This window comes from Falco naumanni, chromosome 4 (genome assembly GCF_017639655.2).
Source record: "Falco naumanni isolate bFalNau1 chromosome 4, bFalNau1.pat, whole genome shotgun sequence".
In the NCBI taxonomy this organism is placed as follows: domain Eukaryota; kingdom Metazoa; phylum Chordata; class Aves; order Falconiformes; family Falconidae; genus Falco; species Falco naumanni.
Window position 1 is genome coordinate 80449076 of NC_054057.1, and position 10552 is coordinate 80459627.

Here is a 10552-nt window from a genome sequence, read left to right on the forward strand (position 1 = left end):
TTTGATGCAGTTATATATAGCTTAATGTAATAAGTGCAGTATCCTCTTAGTCAGAATGCCTTGTGTGGTATCCTCTTAGTCAGAATGCTTTGACTTTCATCTCCATTAAATGGAATACTAATTAACAGTTGATTCTAATTTTGTCGAGGTTGCTGTGGTGTTATATTCTTTGACAAGACCAGAAGGTGAAAAAGGACTAACCTGTATATAAATTAAAAGTAATCATCAGAGGTCAGTGCAATAGTGTTATTACTGTATATAAATGCAGACTTTTGGATCCCACTTATAAATACTGTGATGTCACACAGGGTATAATGAGACAGGAACTTAATCTATTGACTGCCTTGTAGCTGAAGTTGCTCCTGGGGAAGGCAAGTTAGTTTAGCTTAAGTACAGTTATTGCAAAGAAAGTGACAATAATACCAAATACAACCAGTGATGAAGCAGGTAATAGAATTCAGGCTTTCATTGAATGAACAAGCATGAAAATGCAATTCTAGAAGAGCTGCATGTAACACGCAGCAGCTAGTAGATGCACATGAAATCCCCAGTATGTTGGCCAAGAAAGCCATCAAGTAACTGCCAATTATGTATAAGCTACTGATAGCTGGAACAGTTAATTATTTTTTCTGATTGCCTTTTTGTTGTTGTTTGTTTTTGTTAGAAAGCCTAATGAATTCAAATTGAACTTTTACATGAGAGAGAGTTTAATTTTTGGAAAAAAAAGAAAATCATTGTTTTAGTCCTGAAATTGCTTAGATGTCATTTATTACAGTGAAACAAAATCTTTCTATGTTTGGATTTCTCCATCTTCTTTAAAAAAAGATAAAAACCTGAAATAAATATTTTGAAACATTTAGTGTTACCTACTTCAAAAGCTTTTGCTGGATACAGTTCTGTTTGGTTGGGAAGAGACTGGGTTTTTTCTGAATTTTTGCCTTTTTGTCTTGTTTCACTATGGAAACAGGCATTTTAAGCCCCAAAGTCTCTAGTGAAAATACAGCTGAAATTCTCCTTTTTATTGCAAAACATGTATGTGTGTGTCTGTGTATTCTGACTGTAATCAAATAAGCCATTGCTGAACACAAAATCCACTTCAAGGACCACATCCTAATATTCATCCAACTTCATGATTCCTGCTATATCCTTTTCCATCTATACTTAGACATTTATATAACAACTGTATTGTACTGGAAGTTGAACGCTGACTGCATATGGGAGAGGGACATGAAGATGAGGAGACAGAGTTTTTCCAGTAGAGTGGTGTGCCTGTAGATTTCATGGTTGCAGGTGCCCACTTCCTTCACCACATTCATTCAGCATGAAGAGTTTCATTCATTTTTGCTAATTCTACAAACTGAAATAGTATCTAAACACAAAACTCATCTTTTGGAATTAACTTTCCTTTGGGTCCTGGTAAGAAAATTCAACATATAGTGGCTCTGTTTCTTTGTATTGCTTGCTGAGAAGGAGAATAGATCATCAAAGCTTGCTGATCTATTGGCAGCATTGCCTTCCTATGGTGATCATAAAGCTCTCTGTACTTTATAAGTAAATTGTATTGAAGCTAACAGTGTTGGCATTTGCTCCAAATCATACAGTTTTATGCTTTGGTTCAGAGAGGAAAATGAAAAATAGATGAAGCTATAGTATATTGTTACACTTCCTCTTTACCTAGTCACCATATAACAGAGATTTTGAACAGATTCTATGCTATGACAGTTTCACAGCTTGAGTCAATTTAGCAGGTCTGCACAAAATGTGAGAAACTAGTAAGTTTTGTTCATCTTTTAAGCAGCTTTTGCATCATTCTGTCTGTCCCCCTCTCTAATACTTTTCTCACCTTGATGCAAATGATGGGCTTTAGGTCAGAGAAACCTAATGCTAATTAACATTTCTGGTCATAGAGAGATGTGCAAATGTAAGAAGAAAATTGATATGCCAATGTTGATGTACAATGTAGAAAGTAGTGATGCATTGCTAAGATGCCTTTCATCTGAATAAAAAGGAGGACCTTTGATTTTATCTAGAAATGAAATGGATAGACCTTCTGACACCTGGAATCGCAGTTTAAAAGTATTATGCAACTTGCATGTTTGTGTAAAATATGACTATTATTTGTGTAAGATAAGACGTTCTAGTATTTTCAGACTATAAATTGAAAACACTGAAAAATACTGCAGGATAACAAAAATACATTGTGATAATGATATATACGTTGTTTCTTGTTATTTGCCAAAGCTGACAATTTATTGTTTGTTAACTAGGAAGTCCTTAATCTCTGAACCCACTTACGTTTTTGTGATGCTTACTTCTGTGGTTGTCTGTACATATAGTGAGTCCACTTTGCATGGAATCAGCTCTGAAGTTAGAGGCAGATTGTTCTGCTTTGGCAAAGACAGATGTAAGGCGCAGCTCCTAGTCATGGTTGCCTGGAGCCTTTCTTCAGGATACTGTTTTGTCTTGCAGTTTTGTCCGGGATATGGAATCTGTCTGCTGTACTCTTTGTCAGTGGCTCTGATCGACACATTCCCAGTGTTGTGACAGGAAGGCAGGAGGAAGGGGCGCAGACCTATACCCAGTTAGAAGATCACATTTACTGTAACCTGCCCTTTATCTCTTGTTTGTACTTTTCAATCTCGATTATAAAGTTAAATATAAGTATCCACATAAGTATAAATACATGCATAAGTATTGGCATGATGTAGATTAAAACACATAGGTGGCGTTTGAGCGTGAGATAGAATCTTCTGTCTACAGCAAGAAAATAACATAGTAAATGTCTAATGTGTGGTTTATTTCTAGAAGATCCTGTACTGAGATGGTTTGATCCCACCTGAGTCTCAGTGTTGTACAGTTTCCCACTGGTTTGCTCAAGGTGGCTTCCTACTCAAAGCTTTACCTGGGCTCTGCATTGCTTTTTAGAGGTGACTAGGCACTGAAATTTAGATGTCACTTAATCTACCTGAATATACTTACTACAATAATATATTATCTTTTATTTCTTCAGGAACTGCTGGTGCTTTTTGCTGTGCTATTTCTCATCAACATATTAAACCTCTTCTTCACATGCCTTATTCATCTCTTGTACGAATAGCCTTCTAGATGGTGTAAATTCATGGGAGTTTGGTTTGGGGAAAAGTTTGCAAAATGAAGCTATAAATTGTTGGGAAGCATTTAAACTGAGAACAGTGTTGCAAGTTTCCCATGGAGATTTAAGTCTGATTAACTTACAGAACTGAAATATATTTTAAAATTTATATTCAAATAATGTTCATTGTTATTTTCTTTATTATGAATTTTTAAGGACCCCGAGGAGAACATTTCACTACAGATATCTGTCGTCTTTACAATAAACCCAAGCATTGCCATTGACCTTGATTATTTTCAAGAGAGGAGAGCAGGGGAGGCAAATAAGTGCAATTTCAGCCCCCATTTACCAGCCGTCTTTCAGCGTGCCAAATGTCACAACTTCTACTAACTTTGAGGAGCTCTAGTCTTCAAATGATATGAAGTCTAGATATGACATATATTTTGATTGTGTTATAAAATGACAGTTAATGTATTTCAGTTATTCAGGAATGTAATGTCAGAGCCAAAAAAGGTTCTAAGCTGAGTAAATTTAGCTATAGTGTAGGCTCTCCTGTCTAAAATTGTCATCTTAAAACTTTGAGGCCTCAACTTTAGGACACCTGATGTTGTGGTTCTTTGATCAGAAGTGTGCTGCTATGCATGAAAAATATTTGAGATTTATTATTACTGAACATAAGGATGGGATGAACTAGATTGTAATATTCTAATGATGCATGAAGTCAGCTATGGGAGGAAAGGCTTTCAATCTAGATCTTATTACTAGAGATGTTTCTATATTTTGTCTAGTTAACACTTATCCAGTAACTGTTTTATGTGAAATACAGAAACAGTTGATACTCTAATTGAGCATAATAATTTTTCCATGGGAGGTGTCAGCTATAGGTTTGAGTTACTCCACCTTGAGGCAGGACTTGAACCTGGGTCTCTTGTATGTTGGGTAAAAGCTGTAAAAGTGGAAGTGGAATGAGCACAGCATTTCCAACTTTTTTTTGGAAGGATGTACATAGCCCTTTCTTCTAATCTTTTTTTTTTTTTTTGAAAGAAAACCAGCAGGATTTAGGTGATGGCAGTTCTTTGAAAGCATGGGAGAAGTACCTTAGTATCTATAACCTTTATATTAATTTTTCATTAATACTATGTAATGTCACGTCCCTATTATAAATAAGGTTGCAGCTAGTGTTTTGCAGCCCCCTTACTTAGACAAGGATTGCACCTATCCTCATGGATCCCAATTTTTTGTTCTAGACAACTGCTTCAAGCGTTGACTTTAGTCATCTCTGTGTTTAGCTTGTTGCTGCTCTGCATGCTGTTTCAAGTTTTGATTTTCCTTGTATTTTTTATGTAGGACACAGGTCATCCCTTAAAGCCAGCTGTGCTTAGCTTTTATGTTCCTGAGTCCTTTATTGCATCTTTTCTCCTTTATTGTAGCTTGTTTCATAAAAGTGAACCCTGTCATATTTTCTAGTTACTCAGTCTTAGAATGAGTATAGCATCTGTCATATTTGTTGTTCTGAGGATTTCACTAACAGGCTTTTATAGTGTTTAAAGCCAAGTAAATGTGTTTTCCAGTGCTGACCAGCATGTGTAGGCATCTGTCTGGTGTTACGGAAGAATCTTATCTGTGCTGCAGACATGCTGTTTTCTAGGAAGATAGTGGTTTGCCTTTCCATATTTATTTGCAGTTTAATTTAAAAGTAAAAAAACCCAAAAAACCAAAACCAAACCAGCATGACCTGTTACAGTAGCGTTGGATTTATTTGAAGGTAGTTTTGTGTTTCAGTTAACGGCAATGTGTTGGCACATCAACAGAGACATTCTGACACAGGTAATGCAGTTGTTCTTTGGGCCAAAACTGTTATAACTGCTGGTGAGAGTATACTGTAATTCATTACAAGTCTATATTTTAGGTAAGAAATGGTTGTCCCCTCTCACTGGAATTTGTAAGATAGCTTTGTTCCCGATCCATTTATTTGTATTAATTCAAAAACACTCCATTATTACCGATAGAAAAAAATGATTCTTTACACTTCTGTAGTATCTTTTAACTACAAATGCAGATGTTTTCAGTCAAAAACTGACAAAAGAAGGGAGGGGAAAAGTGAAGAAATCAGGCCTCAAATCTATATTGTGGTAAATTTTCTAGCAGAAGTTTTAATGGAAATCTTACAGAGCTTTTTAGAATAATAGTTATAGCAAGACCATAGCTTTCTATTACCAGTTGTGTCTATGCCAGAGATTGATGAGTACTCAGGTTTGTAGTCATCCCTTTCGAAGATAACAGTTTGTCCTAGAAGAATATGAGGAATTGTTGTTCAGAGCCAGAAAAGCATTTGAGAAGATCATAAAAGGTAGCAAAAATATATTACATATGTATTTATAAGTGGTATTATATAAAGTAATTCAAGGGACAAATCCACATGGCTTCCTAAAAGTTAAATGACATCTTTTCAACTGCTACAAATTCTCGAAGGATTTAATGAAACATAGAATAAAAGATAACTGAAACGTATAATATATTTAGACATTTGAAAGGTTTTTGCTGAAGTAATTAATACAAAAATTATTGAGGAAAATTGGAGCAACTAAGGCAAAGGGAAAGTTTTGCCAGTCATGCAAAATGCATGAAGAGGTAGGAAACATAAAGGGCAAGATCTCTGACTGGGAAGGACTAGAAATAAACCAAACACTGGAGTTATCTGGGGCTTTGTACACCAACTGATATATTACTATGTTATCTGCCTAGAGTCATGGTGAAAAGCAGGACGTCAGTACATGGTAATGTCATAAATTTGTTTAAATTAGGTAATATTAGAAAGATTACTAAAAGCTCCAGGAGAATGTAATAGAACTTGGTAATAAAAGTCAGATTAAATTCAATTTAGATGAGTGCATGGGAATTGAAATATAAATCACTTCAGAGAGCACAGTTCTAAATTAGTCCTTAAGAAAAGTACATGTTATTATATTGGATTATTTGAGAAATGTTTTGATTATGTAAGTAAAGATTATAGAAAAAGTACAATAAAGGCATAGATATTTTAAAATTGTATGAGCTGTATATTTGCACTTCTTGATTGTTGATCATTGATTATAGTGATTCTATAAAGTGTTCCAGGTGCATGAGGCCGTTCCAGATTCAAGTGGCTTGGTACAAACACAGAAGTCCCATTCACAATGGACTGCTTGACAAGCTGATATCTGGCTTGCAGTTTTAAAAGTAAAGATTCAGATTTTAATGTAAATTTTGGGTCTTTTTCCCCTAAAAAAAGGGAATTTTTTCATGGATTTTCCAGACCTTGTTGTTTTGACACCAGACCTGTGTAATTTGGGGAGAGGTCTCTCATTTCAGACACGGACTCAGTTCTTGGCTCCTGAGTGGACAGAAGGACGTTAGACCTTTCAGTCTGTAGACTTCCAAAGCTAAATAGAATATATATCACCTCTCTGGTAAAAGCCTTAAATGCAGAGATTGTTGTAATCTTTAAACCAGAAAAATAGGTCTGTTCTGAAAAAGATATTTATGGTTTTCTGTTATGCTAACTAGGTACAGTAATAGGCTATTTTGCAGCTCCCCAAAATGCAAAATTAAGATCCGGATGAGGGATGTTGCCATCACAGGCTGTGGGCAGTGTGGTGAGCAGCCCACAGGGTTGTTGTCCTCAGTCTCCTGAAGCTGCACCATGATGCAAAATGGGCACAGAAAGAAAGCATGAATAGGAGCACCTGACTCTGCAGTCAATTTATTTCGGAATTACGTGGACAGGGAATTCATTGGTCTGGAAGCACAAATAATCCAGGCATCTGGGAGTGCAACCAACATCTTTCTCTTCCTAGCTGTTTCAGTGTGAAGGGGACTCCTGCTGTATTTGGCTTCCGCAGAGATACATAGGCAGTGGCAGCATCTTTACATACCATTTCTGAATTGTAATTAGCTAGGAATAGGTACTGAAATGCTTCTGAGCCTATTTGAGTGTTGATGTTCAAAACATGGGTGTTGGTTGAGTTTAGGTGCTTATATTTTTTAAATATTTCTGAGTTGTATTGGATTTAACCAAGCTCGGGGAAGCTATTTGTGTAAAGATGTGCAAGTTCCATGGGCAGAGTATAGCCTTACAAGTACGTGGTAAAACTGTAAGCATCATTTTTCACTTTCCATAATGAAAAGATGGTTGAATTTGTATGTCCTAATGCTTAAAAATAACAGTTCTAAATTGGAACCAAGACTGGGAAATTTCAGCCTACCTGATGAAAATCAGTACTTTTCAGCCTTGTTTAACTCTGCTTTCCTCAAACCACTGGAAACTCTGCTGCAGATGGTAAGCACAAGTTATCACCTGCAAGATTCAGACACCTGTGTGTTATAATGAAAATTCTGTTGTAATCTGTATATTGTGGCTGCTATCAGTTATTTGCAGTAAGACCTCTTACAACTAAGTTGTTGCAGATTTGACCCTAATTCTTTTCTAAGTTCTCTACTAGTATATAGTGTAGCTCCTCTGGAGACCAAAGGCAAATCCAGTTTAAAATCTTGTCTGTGGAATAATCTTCTCTTAAAAAAAAAAAATAAAATATATATATATATATAAAGAGATTTAGATAAAATTTAGCCTTGTGCTTTCTTATTTATGATGCTTGTTGCTGCTTGCTACATTAGATATTTATATAATGAGGAAATTGTTTTTAGGTGAACCAAACCAAATTTGACTGGACTACAATTTCCCTTCAGGTTTCAAAAGCAAATTTTGCTATTACATATACATATGTAGTCATTATATACATGGGTATTTGCCATTTGGCTCTTTCTGGCTTTTAAAAATATCCTTTAAAAGGAGCAAAAGTTGCAGGATTGGGAACCACAGCCAAACATAAATAATGAAATGATACAATCTTGTTTTTTAAAAAAATAGTCATTCAGTCAGTTATGTATTCCCTTTGATTTCTTGTTTGCCATTGTAGGATCATAGAACCATAGAACAGTTCGGGTTGGAAGGGACCTTTAAAGGCCATCTAGTCCAACCTGCCCAGTAGTGAGCAGGGACATCTTCAATTACATCAGGTTGCTCAGAGCCCCGTCCAACCTGACCTTGAGTATTTCCAGGGATGGGGCATCTACCACCTCTCTGTGCAACCTGTTCTAGTGTTTTGCCACCCTCATTGTAAAGTATTTGTTCCTTACATCTAGTCTAAATCTACCCTTTTATAGTTGATAGCCATTACCCCTTATTCTATTGCAACAGGCCCTACTAAAAAGTTTCTCCCCATCTTTCTTAGAAATCCCCTTTAGGACTGGGAGCTGCTTTAAGGTCTCCTTGGTGCCTGCCCTTCTCCAGGCTGAACAACCCCAACTCTCTCAGCCTGTCCTCACAGCAGAGGGGCTCCAGCCCTCTTATCATCTTTGTGGCCTCCTCTGAGCGCACTCCAACAGGTCCGTGTCCTTCTTACATTGCGGGCCCAGGGCTAGACACAGTTTTCCAGGTGGGCTCTCACGAGAGTGGAGTAGAGGGGGAGAATCACCTCCCTTGACCTGTGGGCCACACTGCTTTTGATGCACCCTGGGATACGGTTGGCTTTCTGATACAGATCTTTTCTAGGATACAGATCTTTTCTAGGTTTTTCCCTACCTATCACTTATTTATATGAAAATAACTCATGGTAAACCTAAAAAGTGCGAAGTATGGAAAAATTTTATATTATTGCCCATGTTTTGTTACTGTCTTTCATATTTAATAATTTAATCTACTAATATCAAACACAGTCTATAGAAATAAAGCACAGCTGATATTACCATGACGATAGAGAAAAAAGCCATAATAAAGGAATTTAAAATATCATTACTTTGAGAATTAATGTTATTAAACCTACAGTGATTTACGTGGTAGAAAAGTAAATTTTTGGTTGTCTTTAAAGATATTTCTATCCAACAAACTCTGTATATCATACTGCCGATGAAAATCTGAGTAATTTCAAATAGCATTTGCTTTTGGTAGAACCTTCAAATCCAAAACTTCAGGGAAAGAAGAGCTTCCCAATTTGTAAGAAGAATGGGAAGAAGCTATGCTGCTGACCTGATTCATCACAGGTAGCATAAGGGAGCAGAGCTAAATAGAAATAACAGTACTTCTAAACATTAAAGCAACAGCTCCAAAAGGAGGAACAAATTTTGATGTTTCTGCAATGAAAGAAATAATGACTGTTTAAAAAATACTCATGCAAAATCATACAATCAGAATAAAATTGTGACCATTTATAGAAATTTGGCTGAGTAGAAATTACAATCTTATGTTTGCAAAATCTAGGACAGGAGCTGTAACTCTTTTCTGGCATTAAGCATAGAATTTAACTGCCAGCTCAGTTTTTCCATCTGATGCAATACTGTTGGATTATGCATAATGCTTATGTTGGTAGCGTATATCAAAACAGTAGTGCATGGTCCAAGTGTAGTACTGCCAGTCTCAGGCATTCTGAAGCCCGACTTACCTCCTGAAAATCATAGGATTGGCTTAAAATAAAACATGAGATTTTAAAATTGTTTGGGGTTATTCTGATTTTAGTTTTAAAACTGAATTTCACAAAACAGATTCTTAACAATGCTAAGATGAGACTGCATGTTGAATTTAATTTCTGGAATCTTACATAAAGGCTGGTTTGGCCTAGTTTACTTCAGAAGTTGCTGAGTTTAGATTTAAATCTAGGGCAAAGGTTTTTCAGAATCAATATCAGGTTCACATGTAGACCTGTAGACAAATCTGTAGACGTGGCATACATTTTTTCAAGTTTCAAGAGTATGTAATGCTGCAGGAACATACATAGTTGAAATTATAAATGTAATATGGAGTATGTCACAATTTTTGTAGAAACTTTTAATGTGTTTCATCTGTTGATACTTTATTCAGTAGCTGTGATTTTATACATTTTAAGCAACAGAATATATATCATCTATACATACGAAATTAATTAAACTCAAGAGGGGAACAATCCTAGTGAGATGATGATGGGTTTAAAAAGGAAGGCCAAAACATACAGTTACGAACAAATACTGGGAAATTCCCTATATATTCATGTAATTCTGTTGCTGCAATGTTTTCCAAAACTTTCAATCTTTAAGCAAGGATAATAGCACCTTTGATAATGTGACTCTTAAATCGTGCAGCCTTGTACATATGTTGATTTGTTGCCAACGGAAGAAGTCATAGTCCGCTTGTTATGTTTGTTGATGATTCTGACATTGCGGACGTTTACTTCGCTGTTTTATCAATCCCTGCTACTGTGTAAAAGTCTTGGTGAGGACTTCTGCTCTCTGCAACTCTTCAGCAGTCTTCGTGTCGTCCTTGCAGTTCATGTTCAGTGTGAAATATTGCCTTTCAGTATCCATTTATACTTGGGCTCCAGTGAATTGGTCAGCTTGTCAATTGAAAAATTCTGTATTTTAGAGAAAGGACACTGATCACTTGAGTTCTGT